This window comes from Camelus bactrianus, chromosome 31 (genome assembly GCF_048773025.1).
Source record: "Camelus bactrianus isolate YW-2024 breed Bactrian camel chromosome 31, ASM4877302v1, whole genome shotgun sequence".
Taxonomy (NCBI): domain Eukaryota; kingdom Metazoa; phylum Chordata; class Mammalia; order Artiodactyla; family Camelidae; genus Camelus; species Camelus bactrianus.
The window spans coordinates 18,778,212-18,803,303 of record NC_133569.1 but is presented as its reverse complement, the minus strand read 5'-3'; the positions used below and the strand labels follow the sequence as shown (position 1 = coordinate 18,803,303).

Sequence of the window (25,092 nt, the reverse complement as noted above, 5' to 3'; positions counted from 1 at the left end):
TCCCTGAGTCTTCCCACATCCTCCTCACGCCTCCTCCCCCTCCCCCACCCCAGCTCTATTCTGGATGATCTGAAGGAGGACGTGAATTATGAAAGAACATCCGGTTCTTGGCATTCCATGTAGAAGAAATCAGTGATTTTGAGGACCCTGAAGAGAATCACTGATTTTTGTCAAGGCTTAATAAAAAGTCAACAATCAAACAAAAGCTTTTTCCCCTCTGAATCATTACATTCTGTTGTTCCTGAACATCTGGGCAGAGGGGAGGTCTGCCTTCACTGGGGCCTCCCCAGAACGCTGCCTCTCGGGCTGTAACTGTGTCCGTGTTTATGCCTCATTTGGAACATACGCCATCATTCCAGGATTCTCTTTCTGGAGCTGCCACTAACTATGTGGGTGAATTATTTTCCAACTTTGAACTTGAGTTTTTGAAATAGAACAAGTCAGGCGAGACCTGCTGTAATTGATGAAAGTCGATGAAAATACCACTCAGGTTTAATGTTTAATCGTGTCCTCTCGTGTCGTTTCCTGGGTATCCATCTCGCCTTGACAGCAGGCTCTTCAAGCAGGGGGACAGTGTCACACTCCATAGGAAAGAGCATAAAGTTTAGAAGGAGAAGCCCTGGGTTCAAGCCCCAGCTCGGGGACCCGCCCGCTCACGCGACCTTTGGTAAGTCGCTGCACCCTGCTTCTCCTGTGACACGGGGCCAGTGTACCTAAAACACAGGGTTACAGTTAGGACTAAAGAAGAGAATTATTAACAGAGCACTTGGTTAATTTTAAAAGGATGTTCATCGTTGTTAATTGCGTGGCCCCAAAGCTTGCCACTGTGCAACGTTAAATAAGTTTTTGTCAAATGCTGTCTGTTTTGAGAACAAAGCCAAGGCTTTTGCCATTACCGATTTTAAAATCACTGAAGAAGGCTATTGCTGGTACACAATTAAAATGGATTTCATTTCCAATGCAAAACTTTAAACACACCAAAAAAAAAAAAAAAAAATCTTTCAAAACCAGTACAGGCGTTGAGTAAAGTTATGTAAATAACGTTGATGTTAATACTCTCCAGGTGCCTCAGGATTGATGTAGTAAGAAAAAATATCAAAATTAAACCTGAAATGAAATACTAACGCTCTCAGTGGGATTCATTCTATTAGGCTGTCTTTGCATAGAACACAGTTCTTCTGAAATCTGCATAGATAAATTTTAAAAGTTATATTCTAATTATAGAAATAATATTGTAGAAGGTAGTAAAAGTGTATGCACAAAAACTAGCTGTATTAGGGTTTTCTAGAGAAACAGAATTAATAGGATATATGTGTATATGTATTATATTATATATGTATATATCATACATGTATATATATTATATCTCTATATGAAGAGATTTATTATAAGGAATTGATTCAAGCAGATAAGGAGACCAAGTCCCAAGATCTGCAGTTGGCAAGCTGGAGACCCGGGAAAGCCAATGGCGTAGTTCCAGTTAGAGTCTGTGTCTGAAGGCAGGAGAAGTCCGATGTCCCAGGTTGAAGACAGAGAGGTTCCATTTCACCAGCCTTGTTATCCTGTTCACTTAACCCCTTGTTATCCTCTTCTGATCTTCAACTGATTGGACAAGGCCCACCCACATTGGGGTGGCCACTCTCCTTTACTCAGTCTACAAATTGAAATATCAGTCTCAACAGAAAACACCCTCATGGACACACCCAGAATAACATTTGACCAAATATATGGCCAAGTTGACATATAAAATCAAACATCAAATTAGTATCGTAGACTATTTGAGAAATGCAGGAAAGAAGAGGGGAAAAAACCTCTTCAAATTCTGCCACCTAAAGATAACCATTATTAGAGTTTTGACATTTTTTTTCCAATCTCTTTTTATATGTATCACAGATCAATTTTTTAATCATCTGTTCTATTTGACTGGAGATTTCATGTTATCTCTTTTCTGATTTACTTAGGAAATTACCTAAAATTCTGTAATTGTCTTGAATATATAAAAGACATGGTTATTATAACCAAATAAGATGAGCATGGCCTACAATCCTATTTCTCACCCCAAAGAGGGAGAAGTTAAGGGGGCAGGGGAGGAGGGTCGGGGGAGATATTAGCAGCTCCTTAAAGACACCAGAGAATTCCACCATCCCTCTCCGGGCTGATGCCCACCTCGGGGAAGCGTCCCCAGATGTCCAGCCCATTGCTTTCCCCCCAGTCCAGCACTGAAGGTGTTAACAGCCCATCTCACCCTCCCTGTGTCCGAAGCTCGAGGTGTGAGTGACTAGGGAAACCCCCAATAAATTAAGGGTGGCAGCCTCTCTGAGGAGGGAGAGGTGGCTTGTTCAGCATTTTAAGCCTTTTAGCTGGTGTCCTTTATCATTGATTGATTTATTGGCTATTTGTGCAGCGGGCAGGGGGATTTGAAATATAACATAAGCGCTTCCTGAGATGTCAGTACTCGAACGTTAGTGGTCTGAACAAGGATGTAATTCATATCTGCAGGTGCTTACTCTAGTATCAAATACTTCAATAACATCATGCCTGTGGAATCCACGGGTCCCAAGTGTCCTATTTGTATTCTGATATGCCCACGTCTTTTCCTATGTGTGTTTTCCTTTCTTAAGGAGCTCTCATTTCCTTCAATAGGATATGTTTTATTTCATCCCCTTCCCTGCATTTACTCATATTAATGTCACCGCATTCACTGGTGATAGCCGAGCCTGGAAGGAGCCCTCATGGCCACGTAAATACTAGCCTGAAACGCAGCGCCTGGCAAGCATTATTAGGAAAGAGTGGAGTGGAGTCAAGTGGAAGTAACAGTTTCTTTTGGAGTTCTAACCAAACGTTGCCCAGTGAGAGGATGCCGGGGGGGACGTGTCAAGAGAACACGGTGGTCTCTCACTAGAGCTGGCAGGGTGGGGAGCCAGGAAGGAAAATTGAGGGTTTTGGAGACTTCGTTTCCAGCTAGGAAGTTCTTGGTTGATGGATGGAGGCAAAGCACAGTCCAAACATCCCTTCAGGTTTGGCGTTTCTTTTATTCCTCTGCCGTCGTGCCATAACTGAATGTTTCCGATTGGCCAAAGCAGAAGACTTCTAAATGTTTAGATGCCCAGGTCTGAGGACTGAACTATGGTGACAAAATACTGTGTATTTTGGGCAAGATTCTGTCTTCCTCGCTTCCTTCTCGCTCGCTTTCTGATTCTTCATTTATGTATCTGGGAGATTGGTCCATGCTGGCAAGCAGTCTTGCTTAGCAGAGGGGAAACGTGCTCTGGACCTCCAGTGGACTTGTTTTGTTTTGTCAGCTCTCTAGCCTCGACTTTTCCATCTGTGCAGTGGAGCTAGCAATTTGCCTACTCTATCTCACAGGAAAGCATAGAGATAAAACATATTTTGGGGAATGTTACAGGATATAGTATATTATAAGCATGTGAAAAGGAAAAGAGGGTTGTGTTCGGAGTGACTGGTTTGGAGCACCAAATGAATTTTCCTGCAGAAGACACTTTGCAGTGTGGGATGCAGGTAATTACTGTAGTCCTCTGTGTTAAGATGCTGATAGCTGGACAGATGTTTTCATTGTAATGGTGTAGGTTCGCTCTTCCCTCTACCTGCTAAACTCCTACTTTATCTGCTAGTATAAAAGTATGGTAGGAGGGGCCCTTGTCTCACTGTTAGGAACAGAGGAAGGTCTTGAAGATACAGGGAGACAGACAAGTGCAGCCATTCACAGGCCAGGCTGTTGTAGGTCAGCAAACATAATACATATATTAACTATAATACATGTATATCCTGTTATACTGTGTGTGTGCGTGTGTGTGTGTGTGTGTGTATCCTATAATAAGATACAGGCTACGATCCCTGGGGTTTGCTGTGGGTGGTCAGCTTCCCATCTTAGGCTGCTGGTTTAGAAATATTTCCTTCTTGCATGAACTGCTGGCGTGTCAGTTGGAAAAGGATAAGTACAGATACTGTGAAATTGAGCCCTGGGATCTTGGAAACTTAGGGAAAAAATATATTTAAAAGATGAGATCTTTAAAAAAAAAGATATACCTTTTATTTATTAACCAGAAACAGACTCATGGACATAGAAAACCAAAACCGTGGTTACCAGCGGGGAAAGGTGGGAGGAGGGATAGATTAGGAGTTTGGGATTAACGGATACACATGACTATATATAAAATAGATAAACAACAAGGACCTACTGTATAGCACAGGGAACTATATTCAATTTCTTTTAATGAGCCATAATGGAGAAGAAATTAAAAAAAAGTATGTATATATATAACTGAATCGCTTTGCTGTATACTTGAAACTAACATTGTCAATTGACTACATTTCAATAAAAAATAAAAATTAAAAAAAAAGAAAAAAATACATTGCAAAAGGAAAGAAAAAGGGTGGGGTCTTGAAGAACTTTAGGATAAATAATCCTTGGTTGCAGGAAGACCAACTCATGGAACTTTGGTTTTGCAAACTTAAAAGCTCCTTTCTTTCTCAGAAAGGATGGTTTCAAAAAAATGAGAGTCTCTAAGGAGACTAAGCTCTACTGCAGAGTAATGTAAAAGGATGTCTCTGTAGGCAAAGTTGTAGCTCCACAGATCACTTTCCTTTTCAGGAAAAATGTCCTCCTCTATGTGGATTTTGATAGCCCTCAGCTAAAAGTGATTGACAGTTCCTTTTTTTTTAAAAGACAACCCAATTTTTGTTTTATTATTTATTATTTGTGGGAGTGGTGGGTAATTAGATTTCTTTATTTTTTTAATGGAGATACTGGGGATTGAACCCAGGACCTCATGCATGCTAGGTAAGCACTCTGCTACTGAGCTATACCCTCCCCCTGATTGTTGGTTCTTGTTAAAGCCATTTCTCCATCAGGAGGTCAGGGCCAAGCCCCAGGTAATACTGATGGAGGGACCATGAGATGAAACCAGACTGGGTGCTTAAAACTCAGCCCTGCACAATGTGCTGACAGTGGATTACTGGGCTCTGGTGGATGGGAGAGGTTTAGTAAGCTACCTTGACACCAGGGGTCTGAGTTTTCCCTGAGAATGAAAATTCGTATCGTCAGTCACACAGCAAGGGGACAGATCCAGGGATGGAAAAGGAAGATGGGAGTGGCACTGGGGTGCAAAGGAGACGGGGTGTCGAACTGGCGAGTTTTTATGGACAGGAGGGATGCTAGAGGCTCTTCTAGCTCCAGCATTGGGACAGGACTCAAAAGGACCACGGACCTTGAGGCTTCAGGCTCCAAGGCAAGAGCTGGGAGGTGGGGGAGAGCAAAGACCTCATTAGATTAGGGGGCAATGGAGTCACTGAAAGAGAAAGACTGTTCAGGGGAGATGCTTTCTGTTGACGCAGCTGGTCATTGGGTGTGTTCTGAGCGTGTATAATTAGTCTTGTATATCTTCTGTTAGATTTATCCCTAATTATCACTTATCTGTTGTTGCTATTATAAATGGTCTTGCTTTTATTTAATTTTTTGATTGTTCAATGTACACCATAGACACACAATTGATTTTTGTATATGAATTTTTTTATCCTAAAACCTTCCCAGAATCACTTATTAGTTCCAGTGATTTTCTTGCATTTGCTCTAATAACTTTCTCACTTTGGTCCTTTTGAAGTATCTCCTACGTCTCTGTTTAGCTTGTTTTCTTTCCTCTAGCATCTTGAATATATGGAAGAATATAGTTATAAAAAAACTTTTGATTACTTTTTCTACTGTTGTGATCATTTGTGTCATTTCTGGGTCAGTTTCAATTGATTTTTTTTTTTCCTTCCCATCACGGGCTGTACATTTTGTCTTCTTTGCATGCCTGGCAATTTTTGTTGGATGCCGGATATTGTGAATTTTTCCACGATTTGGTGCTGGATATTTTTGTGTCCTAACAGATAGCCTTGAGCTTTGTTCTGGTGTTGCAGCAAAGTGTGTTACATCTCAGTGTTACAGCTCAGCTGTGACAGCAACCTGGATCCGGGCGAGAGAACAAGCAGCACTTGGAGGGTTGGAGAACTCAGGTTTATTATGCCAGCGAGCCCAGAGGAGTTAACACTCCAAGCTCTGAACTCCGTCTGTAGGTTTACACAGGCTTTTATAGGCTGCCAGTCTACACTTTGCAACATCATATGCAAATAAGGTGTAACAAAAGTTGAGTAATTAGGAATGAGCTTTGTAGAAATGGACCAATCAGGAGTGAGCTCCATGCAAATGAAGCACTGCAAAGGGACCAGTCAGGAGTGAGCTCAGGGAACCAATAGAATCTTAGGGGCAAGTTCCACTTTCCTAGAAGCAAACCATTTTAGAGGCAAAAAGTGAGATACAGCCGCTGGGCCAGGGAACCGGTTGGTGCTGGCAGGAGAGTAGTGGCCCTGCCTGGGGGTCCTGTGGTCTTTTTCATGGGGCTTCCCGCCTCACTAGGATGCAGTTTAATTTGCTTTAAAGTATTCAGTCCTTTTGGATCTTGCCTTAAAGCCTTTTGAGATGAGACCAGAGCAGTGTTTATTCGAAGCTGCATCTTTCTCCAGTAGTGAGGTTCCCTGATGCCCCGTAAACTGTGAGATTGTCCACCTGGCTGTTTGGAGCAGGCACCGTTCCCACCCTGTGTGTGCTCTGGGCATTGGTCCCGCTTCTCCTTTTGAGCGGTTCTTTTCCTGGCTTCACGCAGTTTACTCACACACGTACTGAGTAAAATGTCACGGAGTACTCAGTGGAGACCCTCTGCAGCGCTCCCGAGCCCTCTGGCTGTGCAGCTCTCTTTCTCTGCTCTCCTGTACTCTGGCCTGTGAACTAGCTGCCTCGGCCTCCTGAGACTCCCAGCAGCGTGTCCTCGATGCTGGGAGACTGCAGGGCCCTGCCTGGATTCCCCCTCCCCATGCTGCAGACAGGGAGCTTTCTCCGCACAAAAAGCATGGACAATCCTTGGACTCACCTCATTTGTTCTCCATCACTCAGGGTTCTCTGCCCTTTATTTTCTGATTCCTTACGTCTTGAGAACCATTGCCTCATATATATTGTCGCAGGCATGAGGGTGGATCTGGTACCCATTACTCTGTCTTAGCGAAAAGTGGGAGTGCATGCCCACTCTCTAAAAACCTACGGCCACACACCTCCAGGGACTTGCTCTTGGTGAAAACTGGTCATCTGTCTACCTGGATACAGTGGGTTTGGGGAGATGTCATCTCCAGCTGAACCATTGCTCCCAGCAAGAACTCTGCAGTCAGAGAGGGGAGGCATGAATTTTGGTGGCTAGCTAGCTGTCTCGACCACAGTTTTCTTATCCCTCCCTTGCCTCTGAGCCAAGGAAGACACAGGAGAGTGAAAGAAAGCTTCACCCAAGGAATACTGGCAGTGGTCACGGTGGGATCTGCACTTGTAGCTCCTACAGGCTTCGGCTTCCTAAATCACGTTTCTATTCAGGGGATTCCCAAAGCCATGAAATCAGCTGCCCTCACAAACTCTCCGTTAGAGCCAGGAGGAGTTTTGATGGTGAGAACAATTCTCTCAGTATTCAAAGTGGGATTGCCTGTGTGGTGAAAGGAAATTTTACAGCAAAACGGAGTCCAATTTCTAGGGAGCCTCACTTTGTTTTCTTTGTTCGACTGAAAGCTCAAGGAAGAGAAGGGAATGCAGTGGGAATAATTAGCCGTGATGGGTGGTATAAATCCAAAGAGAAAAATAATTCATCAACTTTAAAGCAACTCATTTAAAACTGCGAGTGCGGTTTACTTGACCTGCATTTGGGAGCAAATATTAATGAAGAAGTAAAGGCAGCTTATGGCTTTTTCAGTTCTTTCATTTCCCACTAGACGTCTTTGATAGAAACTAATTATCAATGCTCTTGATTTAATTTGGAAAAAAAATTGGATGAAGGTTTTTCTGAAGTCCCATGTCAGCGTTCATAACCCAGGAGGACTGAAATTAACCTCTGATCCTTCCTCAGGAACTGCTCCAGCGAGTGGAGTCCAAGGAGTCCCCTTTAGAAAACAAGAAAAAGTATTATTATTATGGTGATTATTTTTTAAATAAAAATTCCTTGTGGGAATACAGGAAGGCCGGAGGAAATTTTCCCAGTGCTAAAGTTGCTTTTATTAAGCTACTAAGCAGATACCACAAAACTTTCATTAATTGAAACCCAACTAAATTGAACTCATTTTTCTTCCTCCCACATTTCATTTTCAAGGGAAAAAAAAGTGTCAAAGAAAACAAGATGCTGTCATGTCAGGAATTTATCCAAAAGTCAACTTTCTTTTTAAAAACATTTTTATCTTTCTATTTTCAATTTTTTTGGGGGGTTAATTAGGTTTATTTACTTATTTATTTTTTGAGGCAGTACTGGGGATTGAACCCAGGACCTCATGCATGCTAAGCATGGGCTCTACCACTTGACCTATACTCTCCCTCTCAAAAAGCAACCTTCAATACCATATTTAGGGTCCCTTACATATGTATCTCAACCACGTACACTTTCTACATTGTCTCTGCAGTATATTCTTAATAACTGATGTTCTCCAGGAATATGACTTTAATTCTTTTCTCTCTCTCTCTCTTTTTTTTTTTTTTTTTTGATAGTATACGATTGGGACTAAGAGTGCGGGCTCTGAGTTTGAATTCCAGTACCATCATTATATGTTTCGTGATACCACCCGTAGAATGGGGAAATTATTAATACCTACTCCTAGGGTGGTTCAGGCGATTAAGTGAGCTGGCACAGGGCATGAGCTAGAGCTGTGGCTGGCCTGGAGGAGGTGCTCAGTGAGCGTTTGCTATCATTATTGTTACTGGGATTACTAACGACATCCCTAGATGGTACTTTTCCTCCTCTTTCACTGACAGGCTAATTCTGACAGCACTCAAAGGAGAAAATTAAAATGTATGGAGGCATCTGTGACTATGGCTCTCTGTCCCATGGTTTAACTGTCTGTTGGACCTTTCTTTCCATTGACCTTCAGCCCTGAGGGACTCACAGCATCATTCCCAAGTAGTCCGCCATATACATAAGGTTCCACATCTACTTAAACTCTACCACTGCCAGACAGTGTGATGGCGCCTACCGAGGACTCACGGGGTCAGTCTTGACTACTGCTGTCTCCTCCCAGTGAGGCCAGAAGCTACTTGTCCAGCAGACTTGGCCTCCCTTGCAAGTGGAATCCATCAGGGCCTGAATGTCCATTTTCTCATCCACCAGGAGATTGCTGTGACTTAACTCTTTTGGAAAACTCACCCCCTGGTAAATCCATGAGGCCTCCCCTCCCTGTTATTCTTGATTAGCATCCAAGATCCTCTAACTTTCATCTTTATAGCTCTCTGCTCCCTCGCCCCCAGCCACCTGCCCACTGCTCTCCTTCCCAAACCTTCCACAGTCACGTAGGAAGCAAGTTTCCTGCATCCACAATCTTTATACTCAGATCCCCTCTATTTCCATGCTTTATTGGATACCAGGCTGTCTCCTAAGGACCCTGCTTCCCTTGGTAGTGATCTTAAATGGATAATCCTCATTTCTGACTCCACCTGTGCCTCAAGGTGGAAGAAAAGCCCCTCCATGTTCCAGCTTTGCCATCTGGTTATAGCGCTAGCCGTCCTGGCAGATGCCCTAATGTCCTAATTTCTACTCAAAGTCCTGCTTATCCTGGTGAACTTTACCCTATTCCTCATCAGCCACCCTTTCTACAGACACACCATGTACCCTATCACAAGCCGTAACCATTCCATCTCTGAAAGGACAGTTGTAGACATTCCACTGCTGACCAGGACCTCATAACTCTACAGCGCCCCCGTGCAGTTGCCCCTATCTACGTGGTCCTTACTCATAGGGTCCTGTCAGCATCGTTCTCCTTGAACCTCTCGAAGCCCAGCTCCCCTCGTATCCAGTAGCGCTCTGTTTCCTACCCAGCTTAGACTTCATGGTTTGCGGTTTGCACGCCTCTTACCAATTAACTTCCTTTCCCCCATTTCCTTCTTCTGTTATGTCCACTCTGAAAAGATCACTTTGAGTGTCTGAATTCAACTTGCTTGAACCTGGGCTGCTTCACTGCTGCAGCAAACAATGTGATTCTAAAGGTCCCCGCTCTAAACTGATGCTCTTCAGCCTCGGCTGGGCCCCCGGCTCTCTGAGTTAACGCCATCAAAGCGTTTTATTCTTCTGAATGCCCTGCAGCCCCCTACATTTCAGGCCCCCCGTTATTTCTCTGACCTCACTTGCTCATTCACGCCTGTCTGGCCACATTGGCGTCCTTGCTGAATCATAAACGTGACGTGTGTCTGTCTGATGGCCAGCGCATGTGTCAACTTGACGAAGCTCCGAGGCGGTAACTCCCAGTTATTCAATCAAACACCAATCTAGGTGTTGGAGGTATTCTGTAGATGTGATTAAAGCCCATAATCCGCTGACTTTCAGGGATTTTATCTTAGATGCTCTAGGTGGGCCTGATTCAATCAGCCAATAGGCCTTAAGAGTGGAACCAGGGCTTCCTGGTGTACTGCAGCTGCAGCCAGTGCCTGAGAGCTCCAGCCTGCCCTTCCTGATGGCCCGGCCCTCAGATTTTATACTTACCCAGCCAGCTTCCACAATCACAAGCCAAGGCCCTGGGATAAATCTCTTAATATAGATTTGCTACTGGTCCTGTTTCTCTGGTAGAACCCTGACATGGATTTTCATACCTAAATGTGGAGTGCTGCTGTAATAAACACCTAATAATGTGGAAGTGGCCTTGGAATTGAGCAGTGGACAAAGGCTGGAAGAATTTTGAAGGCCCTGTTAGAGAAGGCTTTGTTTGCCTTCTATAGGCTGTCAGTAGAAACATGGATGTTAAAGAAAGGGTCTGCCCAGAAAGGCACAGAAGAAAGAGAGGATCCTTCGCTAATAAAGCAAGCCTAGACTGTCTTGGAGAACATGTAAGTTCTCATAAACAGGCTGATAGCAGAGACAAGGACATTAAAGGTAATACTGGTGAGGACTCAGAAGGAAATGAGAAACCTGTTTTTGGAAACTGGAGAGAAAGGAATCCTTGTCAGATAGCGGCAGAAAGCTTAGCTGAATGGTGTCCTAGAGTTATGTGGAAAAGCAGAATTTTTAAACAATTAATGCATGTATTTAGCTGAGCAGATTTCCAAGCAAGATATGAAAGGCACACCCTAGTTTCTTCTTCACATTTTCTTGAACTGTGAGAGAAAAGAGATAAAGTGAGGGAAGAGCTCTGAAGCAAAATGAACAGGACTTGACGATTCAGGAAATTCTCATCCTATCCAGACGCAAACAATGCTCAGACTGGATTCACTGTCGGGGAAGGTGTGCTCTCCAGAGGGTGTGGCTGGACAATCTTCAGGTAATGTCTAGAAAGGATCAAAATAGAAGCGTGTTCGGTTATACAGGGGCTCTTGGAAGAGATTAGATCTGTGACTCAGCCTTCACAACAGAAGCCAGGGATAGAGATGAGATTATTCAGGAAAGAGCTGTGGAGGAATCTTTGATCTAAGTCTAGTGATCACCACGACTTACATAGGAGATTGACAGCCTTTTCAGAATGTCTCACCAGCAGAAACATTGCCAGCGTGAGCTGAAAAAGAGGACAAAATAAAAGAAGGCTGTGGGACTCCTTAAATTCTACAGACAAAAAACAGGCTGATAAAAACTACTGAGCTACAAACACATGCTGCCCTTTATGAAAAGTGAAGGGTGGCTCAGAAGGCAGAAACTTGCGCCCAGAAGAGATGATTCAATATATGTATGTAGTGTGAAATGATCACCACAGTAAGTCAGGTTAACATCCATCACCACACAGAGCGAACTTTTTTTTCCCTGTGATGAGAACTTGTAGAGATCTACTCTCTTAGCAACTTTTAAATATGCAATACATTATCATTAATCATAGTCACCAGCTTGTACATCATATCCCAGGACTTGTTTCTTATAACTGCAAGTTTGCACCTTTTGACCACCTTCACCCTTTTCTCCCCCTATCCCCCATCTCTGGCAACTACAAATCTGTTCTCTGTATCTATGAGTCTATGAGTTCAGGTTTGTTTTTCTTTAGATTCTATGTGTAAGTGAGGTCATACAATACTTTGTCTTTCTCTCTCTGACTTATTTTACTCAAGTTTCATTCATGTTGCTGCAAATGGCAAGACTTCCTTCTTTTTCATGGCTGAATAATATTTCATTGTAGATGTATACCACATTTTCTTTATCCATTCATTCATTGATGGACACTTAGATTGTTTCCATATCTTGGCTCTTGTGAATAATGCTGCAGTGAACACAGGAGGCACATACATTTTTGAGTTAGTGTTTGTGTTTGCTTCAGATAAATGCTCAGAAGTGGAATTGCTAGATCATATGGTAGTTCTATACTTAATTTTTTGAGGGACCTCCATATTGTTTTCCACAATGGCTACACCAATTTACATTTCTACCAACAATGTAGGAGGGTTCCCTTTTCTCCACACCCACTCCAGCATTTACCGTTTATGGACTTTTTAATGATGACCATTCTGACTGGTGTGAGGTGATACCTCATTGTAGTTTTGATTTGCATTTCTTTGATAAGTAGTGATATAGAGCATTATTTCATGTGCCTATTGGCCAACCAGCTCTCTCTCGACATTGGCACTACCCTCATGATTTGCTCTGCCTTCTCCCCTCTTTTCTGTTCATTCCACTCATATTCTACTTTTCAGCTTAGATATTGTCCCCTTGAAAGCCTTTCCCAACTCAAATCCAGCTTTGTGGTTTCTTAGCACACATCCTCCTCTTCAGAGGTGCTGCTGGAACCTATTGTTGGCTGAGAATCCAGAGAACCAAGGCATGAGTGTCAGTAATTTCTGAGTGAGGAAATTCTGTTGTCCATTAAGAACTGTACTTTCCAGCTTAGATGGATTTCTTCCTTACTTTCTCACCTACTTTGGCATCATGTCTCAGATTCCTGTGGCCTGTACCATATTACCTATGTGCTGATTTTTAGGTGTTCTAATTGAAAAAATCAGAGTCAAAATCTAGATTTTAAAAAAATATATTTTTCCCAATTTTGTTGTGCTAAAATACACATAACATAAAATTTACTCTTGTAACCATTTTAGTATACAGTTCAGTGTTATTAAGTAATTCACTTTCATGTACAGCCATCACCAGCATCCATCTGCAGAGGTCTTTTCATCTTCTCAGCCTGAAATTCTGTACCCATTAAACAATCACTTCTCATGACTCCCCACCCCTAGTCCTTGGACATCATCACCATTCTTCTTTCTTCCTTCTTCCCTCCCTCCCTCTCTCCCACCTTTCTTCCTTCCTTCCTTCCTTCCTTCCTTCCTTCCTTCCTTCCTTCCTTCCTTCCTCTCTATCCCTCCAATTAGATTCAAAAAGTTCTCTTATTATCACCTGGTTTCACTTCTCATCCACATATTTTAGGTTCCATCTACCGCATGTTCTGAGACTAGTCGATTATTAAATATTCTTTATCTTGGTTTGTTTCCTTATCTGTTAAAGGGAGTACCGTCCAGCATGGACATTGTAAGTTTTCAGGAAATGGGGATGATAACAGTAACACTTAAAATAATGATACCTTCCCTGTCTGAAAGCAGCCGAGCCAGATCTTCCTCTCCCAGGTAAAAGATGTGTGGTTTTGGACAGAGAATGGTAGTGATGCAGACAGGATGCTCATCTGGGAAGGGTGGCCCAGAGGCACGGGAGAGGGTTGGGGAGTCACCTTGAGGCTGTTTAGCTGGAGAGACAGGCACAGGGATGGAAAGAGGCCCAGAAGTGGAATGGCCATGGGCTGACATGGGAAGACGGATGGACCTAGTCAGCCTCTTCTACGTTATCACTCCCTCGTTTCTCTGTTTCCTTTCTTATCATAGGATAAGAAGGAGCCAATCAGGTCACTGTGTGGGCTTCAACGACTAAGTAAGCGAAGCCTGCTCCACCAAGCTTGGCCACAGTGTCCTGGAACGGTTCCCATCTGTGAAGAGGAAGGCTTGGGAGGGAAACTGACCCATTTGTCCAGAGTCTGATAACAGGACGGGATTGAAGTCATATTTCAAAGGACCCGAGGGAGCTAGGGTGGGGGCAAGCATTGTTACAAATGACGAGGAGAATTTTGGAGACCCCAGCAGATATTTACCAGCTGTATCTTCAAAGAAGGATTAATCTTGGTCTTCCTCAACTTTCCTCTGCCTGGCCCTGCAAACTTAAAAGAGAGGCCATATATCTTCTCCAGAGTATCTTCTTGGAATAGTAGACAAGGAGAATTTGGGAAAAATAGCCCAAGCTAAAATCAGATATATAGTTATAAAATCATAAACCTAGGGTATAAAGAGTTTAAAGATTTTCTGGTTAACTACACACTAACTCACGCATTCCAACTGTAACATTACAGATAATGCTTCTCTTTTTGAGCAGTTCTGGCAACAGGGAATCCAAAACTTCCTACAATAGCCCGGGCCAGTCTTGGATAGTTCTCTGTTGTGAGAAGTTGTTGTGAGATTTTCTGTACTTTTCACCCAGTGATGCTTGCTTTGTCTGGTAGAATAACTCCAATCCTTCTTCACATGCTGGAACTAAAACTTGTGGGCACCTATTATGGTCTTGTCAAAGCTCAACATCCAAAGTTTCCGATTTTTGTTTTATTTAGTTGGTCTCAAGCCTCTTAACTCTGCTAGCCATTCTTCTCCAAGAAAGTTTCCACTTGTTAATATTTCTCCATGTGTTACCCATCATGGTCTAATCAGCGCAAGAAGGAGCGAGATCTCCCTTCTCTTATGATGGACTCATTATCTCTGACAGCAGAGCTTAGAATCACATTGGCTTTGGGATTCACAGTCAACTGAACACAGTCTACTGCTGCCCCTTGGACAACTGGTTATTAAATGCAACTAACTTCAATTGTCTACCCTATGTCACAGCTCCAAAGTGTTAACGGGCAAAGCAGGCTTGGCTGGGGCTTTTCGATGACATCAGAGGACAAGCAGAGCCTGCTGCGCAGAGGACAGTGCAGCTTCACACAGTAAGCCCAGGACGGTCACTGTGGGCTGTAGCCCCATCACAAGGCAGATGGTAAGACTCAGCTTTGCGCGTTCCCCACCAAGAAGGGGACCCAAGAACTGGGGGCTTTAACTGTAGGTTGAAACTTGGAAATTTCTTCCTGCAGAGCCAGGCGCCAAGACAAGGGACTGAGGAGTCATTCCAGGGGTCAGTCCCAAGAAGAGCCAAGGAATGAGATAAGAGATGTCATGCTGGTTACACTGACCACAAAACAAAACAGACCAAGAGCCTGGAAGGCAAAATGGTTTCTGGTGGTCTGTTCAGGGAAAATGGTGGAAGCTGAGTTTTTAATCACTCAGGCAACGTTTTCCTGGCTTCACCCCATCTGCTCTTTTAAGAAGCTAGAGAGGGTGTTTGTCAGTGTGAACTAGGGCAGGTCCCCCCACTGGAAATTTATTAAAGTTGGCCCATTGTTTGTCTTAGGCTGAGAAGATCTGGGGCCTGAAATCTGTTATCTGTCCCTCCTAGTTTCCTGTCATCTGCTGATTTGCATCACTGTCCTCATCTAAGTCATGCAAATATTTAGCAGAGCAGGCCAAGGACAAACAGTTCTATGGCACAGTATAAAAACCTCCCTTCAGGTGACAGCCATCTATTAATCACAACTCTGTGAGGATAGCGTCCAAGTGCTTATTAACCTATTTAACAATACCAGCATTTAACTCAAATTTCTCAGTCCTGTTCATGAGGATCTAATGAGAGACCCTGTTGAATGTGCTGCTGAAATGTGATTTATTATGTGCCTTGCAATTCTCTGTGCCCAGAGCAGAATGAAGGTCAGACTGGCACGGTTTATTCTAAGTGAACCCATACTGACTCTGGGTGATCACTGCTTTTGTTTCAAAGTATGTCCATAAAGCATTTCCTTTGAAACCCACGTTGACATTGTACTAAAGGTTATCATCAATCCTATTGGTCTTCAGTTTATAGAATCTTTTTTCTACCCGTTCTTGAAAATTGGGAAAATATTCAATCCGCTCCAGCCTAGTGAGACTTCTCTTATTCTCTGTGGTTGTTCAGAAGATATTTATAGCATTTCAGCTCTCGTTATTTCTACAAGACCCTAGTGATGTAACTTGTGCAGATCCAGGGACCTGAACTTGCTGAGAGCAATGAGGTATGTTAGGACTAGTTTGGGCTTCTCTCTTACAATGTCTGGGCTGGTTGGTTTTCTCTCTTCTAATATGAAGGTCTAGCTCCTTGAAATAGGCTAAGAGGAAAAAAAAAAATAAACTGAAGCCAAGTAGTTCTGTTTCTATCAATGATCAATTAATATGAGCTTCCTTATATGATCAATTAACTTCCTTATTCTTCTTGTTCTTTATATTCCCTTTAAAAGCCTTTTTTTGTTGTTACCATTGGCAGTTATCAGAGCTAAAACCCAGAAAATTGCTCATAACAGTACGTATAGGTGTCTGACACCATGCTGGGTTTTTTTTCCATAATGGTTGAAATTTACTCCAGAGCCATCCAATCATCGTGAGACCCAGCTCTGTGTAGCTCCTGACTTTGGAGGTCCAGAAGATCCTAACCCCTGCATAGAACATGCACAGCTTTTCTACAGCTACTGCCATCATTTGCTTAAGCTAATGTGGGTGGGTCTTTGTTCTTTGTAATAACCAGGCAAGCCTAACCAGAACCAGTCATCCATCCAATGACATTCCAGAGAGCACTGCATACCAGGGACCCTTGAAACTGTCCAAGAGGAGGAGCCTTCCTTTCTCCTTGTTTTGGCATTTCTCCTTTTAACAGTTCCACGATTCAGGATTTGATTACCCTTAATCTCTTCATTACTTTAGTATTACTTGACTCCATTTTACATAATTTGGTTTATCCTGTCTAGGACATCTATGTCCTTTCATGAGTGCCTTGTGTTCTGTATCTGAGCTGCCCCATGTGGTCGCCACTAGTTACATGTGGCTATCTAAATTTAAATACTTAAAATAGAGTAAAATTTAAGATCTAGTTCCCCAGTCACACTCCTGACATTTTCAGTGCTCAACAGCCACGTGACTAGTGGCTTCCGTATCAGACAGTGCAGATACACAGCATTTCCATGAGCACGAAGTTCTCTTGGACAGCGTTGGTCTAGTTATTCCTCAGGCCCTTTGACATTCTTCCCAAGCACCAAGGCTGGATGGGTTGGGCACAAGCAGAGTTGGCGTTGCTGCCTGTCCCTGTCGGGAGGGTTTTATGGCTGTGGACTCCTGAAGCTGTCACGTTTAAGGTAGTCCAGGGGCTTGGTTTAGGCACTCCCGTAGAGGTAAGTGACGACAATGCACATCAGTTTCTTTATTCCCTAAGGAACCACAGTTTGCAAATGAATGTGAGCAAATACTTCCCAGATCCCACTGATGGTCATTGCAATGGTCATGCCTAACATAATGCTGGCACTTGCAGACACTCAAAATGTTTGCTTGCATGAGGAGATGAGTGGAGAGTGGGCTCTCTAGTCCCTGCAACGCTCTCTCGAAAAGCCAAAGAAAAGTACCATGGGGGAAGGAAGGAAGGAAGAAAAAAGAAAGAGAAAGAAAGGAAGGAAGGAAGGAAGAAAAAGAAAAGAAAAAGAAAGAAAGGAAGGAAGAAAAAGAATGGAAAGAAAGGAAGGAAGGAAGAAAAAGGAAGGAAGGAAAGAGAAAGGAAGGTAGGAAGGAAGGAAGGTTCCACTCACCTACGGATTTCTCACCTAGGGATTTCTCTCCTCTCCATCTTTATTTCTCTGCTCCTGGGTCAGACTCTTAGGGGTGGGCTGGAATGCAGGTTCCAGAGGAAGGAAGTAGGGAGAGAAGGAAGTTTTAAAAAAAAGCATTGCAGAAGAGGGAGAGAGTCACAGCCTTTTATAACGCGAAAGGATTGCAGGGTCCATTTAGCTTAACTCCTCATGTCACCGATGAAATATGGACATTTCACTTGGCATTTAATACAAATCTGCTGAAAAAAATGAAGCAATTGAGGTCGAAAGACATAGGTTAAGCGACTTGTCTAGGGTTACAAAGCTAGTGAGTGTCGGAGCAGGGGCTAGAAGCCAGCCCACCTATCCTGTGATTCCCCCCTCCCCTCAACCGCGGGCTCTGCCCACCCCCTCCCTCGCCCCAGGGTGGCTGAGGAGGGAGGGAGAAGAAAGGGGGGAGGGGAGGGAGGAGTGGGAGGCAAGCTGGGGAGAAGGAGAGAAAGTAAATTTGTGTGTCCACTGTCAGCCTCCCTTGTGACTTCCTTTAAGCAGGAGAAAGTTTCACAGCCGCTTCACCTTCTCCGTGTGAACTCGGAGGTCTCCCCATCCCCACGGAGATTCCTAACTGGCAGGGACCACAGCTAGCGGTGACCCTGGGCGAGGTACCGCTTGACTAACTTAACTCCAACAGGTTGCACTCAGTTCAGTAATCGCTTGTCCCTCATCAGCGTGGTCCATATCCAGACTGATTTCCAAAGTGGCTCTGTGTTCCTGAAATTTCACCGACCCTGGAGCGCAAAAAACACACTGAAACAGACTTGGTCGAGGATTTGAAACAGAGCACTCGAGGGACTTTATCACAACACCTCCCCTCATCGATCCAAGATAATTAAGACCTAGAGCAGGTTTCTGAAAATGTTTCACAGTCCCTTTACTTCTGGGATCTGGAAAACTCTCCAGGTCAAGAACTGTGGCATCTGGGTATGAAGCTGGAGGTCACCGAGATCTGGTTTCACATGCAAGCTGCCCCACGGTTGTTAGCCGACGAAGGGAACTTATTTTCTCAGATCCAATTTAGATGATAGGAACACGCCATGGGAACACCTGAGCACTGTGACAGCAGCCCCCTTTATTCCGTGGGACCAAGCTGCCTGGGAAACGTCACGTGATCAGCTCATGTTGATTACATGCTCCTTACCTGCGTGGCTCAGGGTGAGAAGACCTGGCTTGGAGTCCCGGCACCCTTGCTTTGCAGCAGTACGACCTTGAGGCCAGTTCCTTGATTTCTTTCTATCCTAGTTTCCTTATCTGTGTCATAGGGTTTCTCACTGTGTCCTCACAGACGTGAGGATAAATTGAGGTCATGTATGTCGACGGCGTAGCACAGAACCTGGCACTTGATAAACATTCGCCATCATTGTGATTTCCTAATGTCGCATGATTTCTTTGTGTACATTGTGTAGTCCTCAGGGGCACCAAGAAGCGGCTTGAAAATTCCCGGCTCAGAAACATCTGCCAAGTGGCAGCATTCACACCACACTTGCCGTCAACGTCCTCGCTCCTCCTCCGCAGCTTCAGCCGGGCCAAGCGAGGTGAGCGTCGGGTTTTATGGGTCTGACGAAGATGTTTGAAATATTGTAGGAGACTGTCAGAGAATACTTAGACCCACTCCGAAAGAGGGCCGTTCTTAATTTTCATCTTTCCTGCAAGTCAGGAAGATATATACTCTCCAAATAATGGCAGTTTCCTCGTCCTGAAGTTATGGCAGCTTGGTGATACAATAAACAGCACCCTGTCATAAGGACCACATAAAACATGGTCTGACATTTCTTTAAAAGTAAAAAGAAACACGGCTGCAGCAGATGACCCCTCCTCCGAGGGCACAGCTGTTTTGTGTGGTTAGAGGGACCCGTGGTTTCGTACTTAGGGGCTACGATATACGGCTGGCTTTTCACAAAGTGTTTCCATGAGAAATTACAGTACGTTCTGAAGGCCAACTACACTGCATTCACGTTAGGTACGGGGACTTTTTTTTTTTTCTTTTCCCTCTTGATGTTTTCCAAATGATATTCTACTGAATACCTGCGATTAGAAACGTCTTTAATATATGAAGTGTAAGTAGTACTGAGGTATCTTCTGTTTCCTGGGAGATGGAAATTATGGGCCTTTTGTGGGGTCAGTGGGTCAGCATCTTCGAGGACTCAGCATTTTATAAGAAGTCACTCAAAACACAGTCCTTCTGTGGGTGAGGATTGAGAGCCTATGTGCAAATTTTAAAATAGTTGCTTTGTTAGACATAGGAGGTGATTTCCATTTTCCTGCAAAATGTTCCTCCTGTAAAATGTCATTTGTGCAAATGCATTAAAATGGTGATTAAAAAGTAAAATAAGGGGTTTAAATTTTCTGACTGTGTATTAATGTTGGTGAGACTGGATGTTTTCTTTCCTTGCTTGTTTTCCAAATTTTCTTTTAACATGTTTTATTTACTGCATCATGAAATGAAAAAGAAAGGTTATATCTTCATTTAACTTTTGACTGAGTTACCCCTAGGCATACATGGTTACTGCAAACATTGCTGTTAAAGCACTGGACACCCCCCCCCAACTCCCCAATCTGTATCCTCTAAATTAGAATAATAAGTCCTTTGAGAGGGGAGTTTGGCAGCCTCTCTGCAGGATGGGGGGAGTGTATGCCAATCACTGATGGCCGTCGTGCCAACAGAAAAATGTGCTCCCGTTGCTTCTACCCCAAACCCCGCGCCGACCTGCCAACAGCGGGGCATTGAGCGCAGGTCTCAGTATGGTGGGAGATTTGTTCTGATTTATCTCTGCTCTCTCACCTTGCCCTCTGTGTGACCAAACCTAGACATATGCAAAAATGGCTGGCTTGGTTTAGAAGGTACAAGCCAAGACCCCGAAACAGTTGACTTATTGGTAATTAGACCACACTGGTATTGAACCCATGACCTCAGCCTCATTAGAGGTGCGTTCGGGCCAACTGAGTTGACCAGAAACAGATTCAAAACAGTGAGTGATAGAGGTCTCTGGTGCAGGGTCAAAGGCCTATTTACACTACCCAGTATCGTAAGTGGATTCTTATTCTACCATATTAAAGGAGCAGCAGCTGAGGAAAGCGGCCGCGGGGATGGGTCCCTGTTCTCTGCTTCGTATACTTGGACTGCACAGCATGGCTGTTCTGGCCAACTTCCATCTTCCTTGAACTGGGTCTCCATGTAATTCAAGGGTTAATAAAGAGAGAGAAAAGCATTTTAACGGGGCTTTTTTTCTCCCCCCTCTTTCAGTTGCTAATGGGCAATAGTAACAACAAAAAAACTGCTAGCAGTAAAGCCCTTTACTTTAGGAATGATTTCCTCCAAATGACACTCTTTGATTTAAAAATCTTCATGGCTAATCATTATTTTCACTCTTTGCTTTTCCAGGAAATCAAAAATCAGATGACTAGTCTTCACTTTGTGCAAAAAAGGAATCCCGATGGTAGAGCAGGTTACATGGGAAAAAAGACACAAGAATGATGCGACACTCCGTGCTAAATCAACGAAATGGAACTGAACTAGACTCAAAATGACAGAATTTTGTATAAGACTGGCATCTCAACTCAGTGGGAAGAAAATGGATTACCTAGTAATGGCTAGCCATTTAATAAAGGTCGACTTCTGCTTTAGACCACACCCAAAGTAAAGATTTCAACATGAAAACAAAACTTTATAGTTCTAAAAGGTAAGGAAGTAATTAAAAATAATAATCTTGGAAGGTCTTTCTAAACAATGCATGAAAATATAAAAACCATAAAGAAAAATATGGAATAACTTGACTCTATAAAAGTTTATCATGGTGGGGAGGGTATAGCTCAGTGGTAGAGCATATGCTTAGCATGCACGAGGTCCTGGGTTAAATCCCCAGTACCTCCATTAAAAAAAAATGTTATCATGAAAACTTAGGTACGTAAAATACTAAATAATATTGAAAAGCAAAATAGGAGACAATATTTTTGGTACCTATGCAAGAGTTAATCACAAAATATTTATGGTGCTTATAAAAATTTAATAATTAAGTATTTACAAATCAACAAGAAAAATAGTTAATAGAAAAGAGATTAAAAAAATGATCATCACGTTACATAAGAAGAAATGCAAAGGACCAGTAAGCCCATGAAAAATATATTTAACCTCCCTGGGAAATGTCAAGAGTTGTGCATTTTGTAAACAACTGAAAGTTAATTTTTCTGGCAAAAAATCAGCAAAGATAAAAATAAAAATGCTGGCAGTGTTGCAGTGAAATTAGTACTTTTTTTTTATATCACTTGTGGTCATGTAAATTGCTATAACTTATTTAGAGGGATATTTGGCAGAACAGAAGAAAAGCCTGAAAAGTTGACTTGTGCTATGATCCAGAAATTCTACTTGTAGGAATAAATCTGAAGGAAATAATCATGATTTTGTGCAAAGCTTTTGCTATTAGAATGTTGATCAAAGCATTTCTATGATAACTAGAAATTGGAAACAGCTTGTCTCTAACAAGAGGGGATTGTTAAAGCTACCATGGTGTGTGGTGTATGATAGAACTTCATGTAACCTTAACATGTTGTAGAAAAAAATTACATTTCATGTCATGGAACAGTATTCACTACTATCTTGTTAAGAAAAAAAGTAGCTTTCACATGGTAATATTATAAATTATATGTTATATATACATAGAAAAAGACAGTGGAATAATATATATCATACATACCAAAATGCTAAAATACTTTTCTCTAGGTATGGGAATTATGGATGATTTTAAAATGTCCCTTTTTATTAGATTGTGTTTCTTTCAGAGTAAACATGTGTGACTCTGAGAACAAAAGGTAAAGCCATATATTTTGTTTCAAATATCACAGCTAGCAGAGTTTTATCCTGGACACGAAGTGGGATAATATATAAGAAAGTCCCTAACACAGGATTAGAAAGATGAGGTGGCCTAGGTACCTGAGATCTGCATTTGAGTCTAAAAAGTTACCGTTTAGTCTAGGAACCTGCAGTGTTCACTGTTAAAGATCGGCTTACCTAGTTGGTGGATTGTATGGGTCCCAACCTGCTCTGTTTTGTTTTGTAGCTTGACTTTCTATTTGGATGGTTTGTACATCTCTCCCTAAGATGTCAGGCAAGGAACAGAGAGAAAAAAGAAATTCCCGCCTGTCCTTTTAAGATGATTTTGATCACATTCATTTTCTTCACTTTCCTGGGAAGCAGACGGTTCCCTGTGAGCATCTTGGGTTCGCATCTGGGGCCATGGGAAATAAAAAGAAAAGAATCGGGATGGAAAAGAGTGCGCTGTAGGAAGGGTCCCTATAAGACTTGGAGTATAACACACTGCTTCTTTGGGATCATTGAGACAGAGCTTGACACTGAGGGGTGTGTGTGCTCACAGGGTGTAATGCTAGTGGGTGGTAGTCCCTGTAGGTGAGCATTAGGAATTAGAAGAGAATTTTTCTTATGTCTGTGCCTTAGAGCGTTGGTGCATCGCTGGCATATGAAGGACACTGAGGGACAGAGAAAGAGAGGGTAGTAAAAACAGTATGGCGGTGGAGATCATACTGGGACCGTCAGGGCTTTTTTGTGCCTTATAAAATCCACGCCCCCCACCCCCAACCAAGTCATAATTTTGGGGAACTTGTTGAGGGGGTTGGATATTCCATTAGAGCAAGCAGGATGGAAAAACTCAGCAAAATATGGATTGCTACTATGAATGTAACTTCCCTTTAAAACCCAGAGCTTAATTGCCCTGGGACTATGTGTGTTACATAGACAAGTGTTCGTTTCTATGATTAATTCAGCTGGCTAGAGCTTGGTACTAATGAGACCAAAGCTAAGGCTGTTGGCTCTGTCCCCACAGGAGCTGTTAGCATCTCATGGCTCCAAAACTGAGGTGACACCCTTCACCCTTGCACATAGTGGGATTGGGTGAGAGAGTATGACGTCTGACTCGACTTCCAGTGCATTTCCAACACTCCCGCCTTCCCCTCTAACACAATGTCTCTGCTCTCAGTGCACTCACAGCTGGAAGTTTGTAACATGACAATGTAATCAATGACTTTGTCTCCAGAGCCACATTGTACTTACAAAGCAGAGGCTGCTTGCACTAGAGGCAGCATAGGTTGCCCTGTTAATCCTTCCAGTGCATACACGTTGCTCCCCCAATTGACTTGGACAGACGGACAAGTACAGCTTGAAAGAATCCATGCCCAGGATACCCAGTTGCCCAAGAGTTCAACTAGGATCTTGCAAGAAACAAGCCTCCGATCTTTCCCCACTTTCTAAGAAGTAGTTGGCAATCTGTAGCATGTACATTTGGGAAGGAATCAAATTGGACGTTTTGTCCGTGTCCCCAGATTCTCTGCCTTGAAGAGTCCCATCACTTTAGACCAAAGCCTTTGTGCTCTGTTCTGTGGGACTTGTTTTAATGACCCCCACCTCCTCTCAATCTCTGTATTTATCAGGATTGTTTGAGTTGCAAGGAACTGAAATTCAACTCAAACCAGCTCTTTTTACAGATTCACATACTTGGGAAGGGTACTAGGTTTGCTCACAGATTGTAAAGAGCCGTAGTGATCAGAGTCTTAGAAATTGGAACTGCCTGGGCATATATACGTAGAAAACTCTAATTCGAAAAGATACAGGTGTCCCAGTGTTCACAGCAAAACTGTTTATAATAGCTAAGACATGGGAGCAACCTAAATGTCCACCAACAGATAAATGGATAAAAAAGATGTGGTATATATACACAATGGAATACTACTCAGCCACAAAAAAGAATAAAATAATGCCATTTGCAGCAAAATAGATGGACCTAGAGATTATCATATTAAGTGAAGTAAGTAGACAGAGAAAGACAAATATCATAGGATATCAGTTATATGTGGAATCTAAAAAAATGACACAAATGAACTTATTTACAAAATAGAAACAGACTCATAGACATAAAAAATAAACTCACAGTTTCCAAAAGAGAGTGGGGAAGGGATAAATTGGAAGTTTGGGATTTGCAGACACACACTACTCTATACAAAATAGATAAACAACAAGGTCTTACTGTATAGCATAGGGAACTATATTCAATATCTTATAATAACCTATAATGAAAAAGAATATGAAAAAGAATATACATATACATAACTGAATCACTCTGCTGTACACCTGAAACTAACACAACATTGTAAGTCAACTATACTTCAATTTAAAAAAAAGAAAAAAAAAAATTGGAACCAGAACACAGTCCAGCCAGAGACCTCTCCCTCTCTTCCTTCCCCCTCTCCGTGTGTTGGTGTCATCCTGCTGAAAGCTTCTCTCCAAGTGGCAGGCACATTCTCCTGGCTTAGCAAACAGGGGAACTACCT

The 25,092-nt window shown here is 42.8% G+C and overlaps 2 long non-coding RNA genes across 2 annotated transcripts; one reads left to right on the top strand and one right to left on the bottom strand.

Moving 5' to 3' along the window:
- The first annotated feature begins 494 nt into the window (after positions 1-494).
- On the top strand, positions 495-22,038 carry LOC105063748 (uncharacterized). Its single transcript, XR_834804.3, has 4 exons — positions 495-667; positions 14,891-15,041; positions 19,164-19,292; positions 21,140-22,038. It is a non-coding gene; the product is annotated as an uncharacterized LOC105063748 (long non-coding RNA).
- LOC141575710 (uncharacterized) lies at positions 6,010-19,118 on the bottom strand. Its single transcript, XR_012503452.1, has 3 exons — positions 17,701-19,118; positions 11,493-11,550; positions 6,010-7,971 (listed from the first exon to the last, which is right to left on the bottom strand). It is a non-coding gene; the product is annotated as an uncharacterized LOC141575710 (long non-coding RNA).
- Positions 22,039-25,092: the final 3,054 nt, after the last annotated feature.